The 7,556-nt window shown below is 42.5% G+C and overlaps 1 pseudogene; it reads right to left on the reverse strand.

Annotated features, from left to right (window-relative positions):
• Positions 1–1,576: 1,576 nt before the first annotated feature.
• On the reverse strand, positions 1,577–1,692 carry LOC129679036 (small nucleolar RNA SNORA40; annotated as a pseudogene).
• Positions 1,693–7,556: the final 5,864 nt, after the last annotated feature.

The following is a 7,556-nucleotide window of genomic DNA, read 5'->3' on the forward strand; positions in this document are numbered from 1 at the left end:
GAATATGGTATTCTCATTGGTATTTTATTGCCGTATGGGAGTCCTTGCTATTAATTCTTGAGTACTTTGGATATTCTCATTCACTGTCCTGTTACATCTACATGGGAGAGAGAGAGAAAGCAGCGCTGGAAGTTAAGCCCTGAGAACTGCCTCTATTTACTTCAGGTAATGGAGACAGGAGAGCAAGTCAAGTTGACAAGATTCAGTAAATTCAATTACACGTCATTCCTCTGCTCAAAGCTCCTAAATATCCCATTACCTGCACTGCAAAGTCTGAACTTGTAATCTGGTTTCACCCTATTTTCACCAAGTACTTCTGGCTTCAGTGCAGAGTGAAGCTTTCAGTCTGGCCCAGAAGCTCTCTCTACACAGCCACCCCAATCCCACTGTTCTTTATTACTACCTAGGACTTCATACCCACAAGATCGTGAGTCTAAGATGCTTCTCAGGCCATAGATACTAAACACCATAGATACTAAACACCATCCTAGGAGGAATATGCATCAGTTTACAAAGTATTTTAAATTTCTCTATCATCCCTGTGTTAGGATTTATTCCTAATTAGCAACCGAGGATGCTAAGGTCGCTGGTTAATAAGTACCTGGGCTATTAGTAGATGCAGAGATTCTGACTGCAGAGCCTGTGTTCTTTCTCTGGGCCTCTGAAAAAGGAAAGTGAGTAAGGGAAAGAGAATGAAGGAGGGAAAGCAAGGAACAGGGGAGGGAGGATTATGGTAATCTCTGATTTTATGGTGGGTTTTTGGTGCTTGAAATTGGCACAGTGTGGAACAAATGAGCTAACTAACCTCAGAATGCCTATTTATGAATGGAGGTACTATGGTTCTTTGGCTTACTGGATCAAAGGACTCCTATTTCTATTGATGAAGCAGTGGTGTGGGGAACCCCGAAAGTAGTGAATGGAAACTCTTAGGCTCGCAACCCAAGGAAGGTAAAAGCTTGTTTGACAATCACTGTTTTTAAAAAGTTGTGAGCCATTTTATATCACTATTTTAGGCTTCCCCAGGCCCATAAAAACCACACTAGCACCAGGAAACACACCCTATGCTAACCACTTTATGTGGATTACCTCATCCTTTCAACAACCAAGAAGGTTGTTGTTAACAGTACCATGCTTTACTCAAGGACAGAGCTCCATTAATCTTCCTTGCCATCATTCTTTAATGAACTAGCTAAAAGCACAGCTGTCTGTACAGATGTGTTCATAGTCTGCTTCTGCCATTGTAAGTGGAAGGATGGAAACAGTGTACTGGTTATGGTACGTGATGCAAAGATTACTTCTGTTTAGTTTTAGAATGCTCCCTTAGGCCTGCATTTGGAAACAGCGACAGATGACTATAAGGAACATTCTGGATTCAAATGACACTGAAGACATAATAGAAACCCCTTGTGGCCTGTGATGCTCTGACCTCCAAAAGAACAGGAGGAGGGAAGCTCACTGATTTTTTTCTTCCTCAGGCTCCTGTACTGAAAATAGTCCAAAACACCTCTCAGCATCAATGCCGTCTCTTTCCCCCCTCTCTCATTTCCTCACTCTTTTGGGGAGTGCTTCGGTATATCACACCCCTTCTCACATGTATTAAAAGTCATACTGAACAAGTTTTAGGTTTCAAAAGAGGCTTTATTTTTGTACCTGTCTTTATGTTTTTACCCATAAATTAAAACATGCTGTCCTTATTTTTACATGTCTCGATATTATTAATGCTTACAGCCTCTGCACTGGACATCAGTAACATGTGCTAAGCTGGCAGAGATTTGGCCTTCATAAGCATGCTCTATGGGACTTGGGGTTGTGTGAGAACTGCCTCCTACCAGCTTGCAAAAGCTGATTGTTACAGTTTCAGAAATCCAGTGAGTAGGCTATTTGTTAAAAGGACACTGTTACTAAAAATAAAATTATATGAACTTACCATTAGATAAAATGCATTAAAAACAAAGAACAAAGGTAATAAAAAAACAATAAGGTCATTAAATATTTACCAGAACACCACTGGAAATACAATTACCCTTGCTCTTGTAGATAAGGAACTGGGGTTTTTAATAAAGCACATGCCAAGCAACTGAAAACTGACAAGCTGAGAGGCAGACCAGGGTCAGCTATCTCAAAAATTCCCCCATGTGCATTTCTCTCCTTTTGTTGCTGTTTATTATGTTTTGTTTCCACCCAATTCTCAAGGTGGGGTATGACTTAGGTTTATTAGGCCTTCAGTATGGTTTGAATCTGGGATGTTTCCCATAGACTTATGCTTTGAGTGCTTGATCCTGGCTGGTGGAACTATTTTGAAGAGGATAGACCTTTTAGGAAGTAGGGGTTGGCTGGTGAAAGTATGTTATGTGAGGAAGGATTCTGAAGTCCCATCTGCCCCTAATTCTGGCTTCTCCATTCATCATGGTGTGAAGAGCCTTTGCCACATGTCTGACCACTGTGACTGTATCAGATCCTCTCACTATGATGAACTGAGATCTCTGAAGCAATGAGCCAAAACAAACTGGTTCCTGTCAATATTTGATGACAGATATGCAAAAGTAACTACAACAGTCTCACTCTGGTTGGTAGGAAAAGGCATGCACTGACAGCAGCAAAGCAATTGTAGTTTAGCAGGTTATTGCAACACTTGTGATAGGAATATATGGCCAGAGGTCAGAGTTCACCAGCCACTATGCCAGGAGAGAGCACAATGACAGCATTTATTTCTAGTTGTGAGTGTCCATTCATTTCTCCTAGTATCTCTGCCTCCTAGTGGACAAAAACCAGAGAGGTTTGGAGCCACAAAGCCTTGTTCTCACAGAAGAAGCTCAGCCCTGAGGACAACAATCAAACTCCAATTCTCTGATAAAAAGCAAGAATAAATGCAGACCATCTCCAGGGGCCTCAGAATGCAGAGAAGGAGAAGAGGAGGTACGTGGCATGTCTTCACTGAAAAGCCCCAGATCCATAAATTTATCCATGGAGATGCAGGACAAAACATAATGTATAAAAGATTGAATAGAAGATATATTATGCTATTGCATAGCAATCCTGTCTGCAGGAATTTATAGCTTCGATATATTCCCCATTAAAAGTGGTTCAGCTAGCTTGTAGAGAAGCTCAATTCATCTTGCATCTGTTGCAAGCCATCAATATTATGGTTTGCCCATTTAAACTGGAAATGGGACCAAATATTTGGGCTATTTACAATAAAGAATATGAAAATCTTTGTGTTGGTGTTCATCTCCTAAGTTCTCCAGTTTAATCAGATGTCTGTTTACATAGGCTCAGAGAAAATATCTCACCTGTGAAATTGCTAGGATACAGAGAAGCAGGAATGAGGAAGAATACAGAGTCTCAGATTTCTGCTCCCAAAGAACTGGACAGATGCCCTGTCAAAGTGAACAGTAGCTATGCAGAAGGTCCCTAGTCACTACAGAAAATACAAGAAGGGTGTTTGCATCTCCAAGAGTTTGTGTGCTTAAGATAATGTGAGATGGGCAGGCTAAGAGTCAGTGAAAATAGTACATATAAACAAACAGCAATACCAGTGCTGGCAGAGTCTCCAAACACTGGGTTTGTGTTCATAGGAATAACACCAATTTGGGGAGGCATTACCTTCACCAGCGTTGGTGGCAGTAGTGGAAGATAGTAATCATATTGCCAGACTTCCCAAAGATTCTATTTATTCCCAATAAATTTACTACTGTTGCCTCAAAGCCAAATTTTAAATCTATAATGAGATATTGCTTATCATTATACAGGGTGTCCAGTATCTCACTTGCCTTAGCTGTTTTTCCTGAACAAATTTATCCACCTCCACTTTCCCTGGCTCTTCTAACCCAGGGACTGCCCTAGATCCTTGGTTTTGAGTCCCTTGATTAATGTCATTTGCTATACTCTCAGCTCCGAGGTCCTGGCTCTGATCACTTGGATTCTAGGGCATCCCAGGCCTTGAGTATGCTTGGGAGATTAAGGTGTATATGATCCACAGTAGCCATACTGTGGCCTTCATCAGGGTAGAGGTGGAAACACAGACGAAGGTTTTCAAGAATTTGTGCCTTGGTTTGATTTTCCCACTACTCTGCCTCCACTTTCCTTCTGTGTTCTTTCCTGCTTGTAATAGCTCTCTATTCGCATCAGTGGAATTTTATTCACAAACCTTATTCTTTATTCCAAACATTCTCTCTGAAACACACCCCTTAACCCTCGCCCCTGTGGCCCGCACAGCTGGGCAGACCTCACTGCCAATAGCTTCCTGTCAGACTTACTTAGGCAGAGGCCCCTCTGTGGCCTGGTGCTCCTCTCTGTAGCCTGCAGTTCGTACAGCCCTGAGCTGGAAGTATGGGGAAAGGTCGTTCAGTTCAGCATTTGCTTTGCTTGTGTCCTCCTCCTTGAGATACTCAGAGTGTCATTCTGCCCTTTCTGTATGCACCAAGGGCTTTCAGGGCTATTTTTAAAAGCCTACCGCACTTACTGTCTGTGCCACTCGTTCGGATGGTTAATCATTGCTGTCTGAAAGCGTCACTTCCCGACAGAGTGGCATACAGAGAAAGACTGTGGTCCAGTGGAAAAGGAGGACAGCCAGAGGGTTTGGCCAAGAGTGATTGGGCCATTGTGACCAGAGCCCTAGACAAAGGGAAAGAGCCAGATAAGCACATAGGTCCTGTTGCAGGGCATGGTGTGTGCATGGTTTAAGACAGGTCATGTTGGCCCCTCTGAACCATTCTCCACACTTAGAATAGTTATGATGTGAAGGCAGACATGAACTGCTGGCTCGTGTGTTTCTCCAGGAGCAGACAGGATTAAAAATATACCCTATTTTTTATTATTTCTGTTTGTGTGTCACTAAACTTTTCCTTTTAGCCCAGCTTTCTCAGAAGAAAAGCAAAAACATTTTCTCTTTCCCCTGAACTCATGCAACAGTCCACTTCTTCCTTTGTCCCCAGGTCTGCAAGCTTTTGCAGGACTGGAAAGTCCTCTTTCAGAAAAGGATCCTGTGAGGATCAGGGAAGAAGGACCAATAAGAAACTTCATCTTGATCACAGGTCTAAGTCCAATGCAGTGAGATTCTGACCTGCTGTGGCTTTTTGTATCAACTGGCCAGAGCCCAGAAGATGAGAGTCAATATACCTCTAACTCAATGCATATTAACCTGGAAGGATAGCTTCGTGGGTCAAGTAAACAGTCTTAAACAATTTCATTAAATGCTGGCCATTATTTAACACAAGGATGCACTGATTGTAGAGTCTGCTTCCTGAAAGAAATCTGTAGTACTCGTGTTCTGAGTGTAAAGTGCTACCGTTCTTTAGTTTCTAAGACTAGTTTCTTTGCAGGGTATGCAATTTATTATTTTATGCATAATAAATAGGTAGCATTTATTAAGTGATTATATGTGGTGGGCTTTTTCCAGAAGAAAAATACTAAAGCACATAAAGGGCATGCCACTTCCTTCCCTGACTGCCAGTTTGAAATGAAACGGAGTTTTAATCAAGTCTACATGGGTGGGCTCCAGGGGTGGGTTTCTTAATTATTCTGTTGTACCACCTACCATGAATTAAAGGTCGCAGTTTTCAAAGAGTTTGTTGAAGATGGCTAGAATCTCCAAAGTAGCATGTGTGTGTGTGTGTGTGTGTGTGTGTGTGTGAGAGAGAGAGAGAGAGAGAGAGAGAGAGAGAGAGAGAGAGAACAAGCACCAAGATTGGACTTCAACTCTCAGTGAATCCAAAGCATCAGCCAGTCTGTTCCTCCCCAGTCTGTAAACTGCCTCAGTGCCTAGGGAGATCACTGGCTACCTACATCTTCCACCTCGGATGCTGCCAGATTCTCCTTTCTAGATGACAAGACAAAAGAAAGAGGGATGGAGTCTCATTTTTCAAATCAGTGTCTTCCACCCTCAGGCCATCTCCTGTCCCCCTCCCATGCAGATGGAAATGAACTGGAAACATAGTTTTCAGAAAGAACACGTGGCATGTTTTCTCCTCATAAACTGGTTATCAGCACTTCCAGCCAGTTGGAGATTAAGTATTTACTGGATTTCTCTTTAGCAACTTCCTTCCAGAAATCCAGTACTGTAGTCCAATCCCCTAGCTTGGCCCATCTGGGGGTAGCCAAGCAACGGATGGAGGGAGCAATGCAGGAAATGAAGATTAATCAGCTCACCCACTCCAGCAGTGATAATCCAGTAAGGGAAGTGGGTGCCATTAGCTCCTCTGAGAGCTTGTAAGGGTCTTTAATATTCGGGTGCAGGCTTTAATAAACGGTTAATTATACAGCAGGCATGTCTTTCAATATCTACTTGTATAGGCGTCTATATATTGAGAGGGAATGTGAGTATGTCCATAAGACCATGGGTCATGCGTGATATGGGCCCAGATGATGCAGCTACACTTATAATGTACCTATGCTGGGGCATGTGGCTAGGTATGCGATGACTGGATCTCACTTGCCTTTGCTATTGTGAGATCTTTGTGCTTTTCTTTTCTTGCTGCTTTGCAAGAGATAGAGATAGGCTGATGGATTCCTGTAGAATCCTGACTTGGGCCCTGACGGAATCTCTTTGTTCTTCTTGGTGAATCGGTTTTGACCTCTGCTCCCTTGTACAGTGATAAGGTTCAATGAGAAACCTTCAAAAAGGATGATTACATCATCTTCTTGAGGCACAGTACAGCCATCCAGCCTTAGCCATTCCACAATGACCATGCACACAGGGAGGCAGTGACAGTCTAATGGTGACTTAAGGTACTATGATCTCCTTCCTGCCTCTGCCTTCTGCTGATATTGCAGAAGACTCATCTTTCTCCCTTCCTTCAGTCCCTATACTACTTACTTCCTCATGAATGCCTCAGTGTAAGAAATCCTCTGCCAAGGGGGCTTTGGCTGACCCACTAGCTCTACTGATCTTTCTTGAGTTTATTGGCCACCGTTGTTTCAGTTTTCCAATGCATTACATTATAGAGTTTGCTTTTGTTTCTCGTTATTTTACTAGCTACTAAGAAACAATAGTTAATGTGAGAAGAGAAAGAGAATGTCACAGAAGGGAAACCTCAGAAAACTCCTTAGGCAGATGATCAAATTCAAGATCAACAGAGGAAAATCATGCCAGGAGTGAACCTACCGAGGAATGGGAACACCTCTTTATCACCATGATCGCCCTCCCCAAACTCTTAACTCATTCTTATCATCAGAGAAGCAGCAGACACATCACAACTGAAAGGCATTGCATAAATATCTGACCAGTATTCATGAAAACTCCCAAGGTTATCAAAAACAAGGAAGTATGAGGAACTGGCTCAACCAAGAAACACCCCGGGGAACATATAACTGAAATTCTGTCTGCTAGTTGGATTCTAAATAGAAGGAGGAGGAGGAGAAGAACAAGAACAAGAAGAATAGGAAAGGGAGGAGGTGGTGGTGGAGGAGGCAGCATTGGGTATCAACTAATAGTATGCAAACCAAGTAGGGACTTGGTTAGTAATAATGAATGAATGCTGGTTTAATTATGACTAATGTACTGTAAAGCTTAGTAATAGAAGAAAATGGAGGTGGAGATGGGAATTCTCTACTGTCTT

The sequence above is a fragment of the Psammomys obesus genome, unplaced genomic scaffold (genome assembly GCF_907164565.1).
Source record: "Psammomys obesus unplaced genomic scaffold, mPsaObe1.curated_primary_1811, whole genome shotgun sequence".
NCBI lineage: Eukaryota > Metazoa > Chordata > Mammalia > Rodentia > Muridae > Psammomys > Psammomys obesus.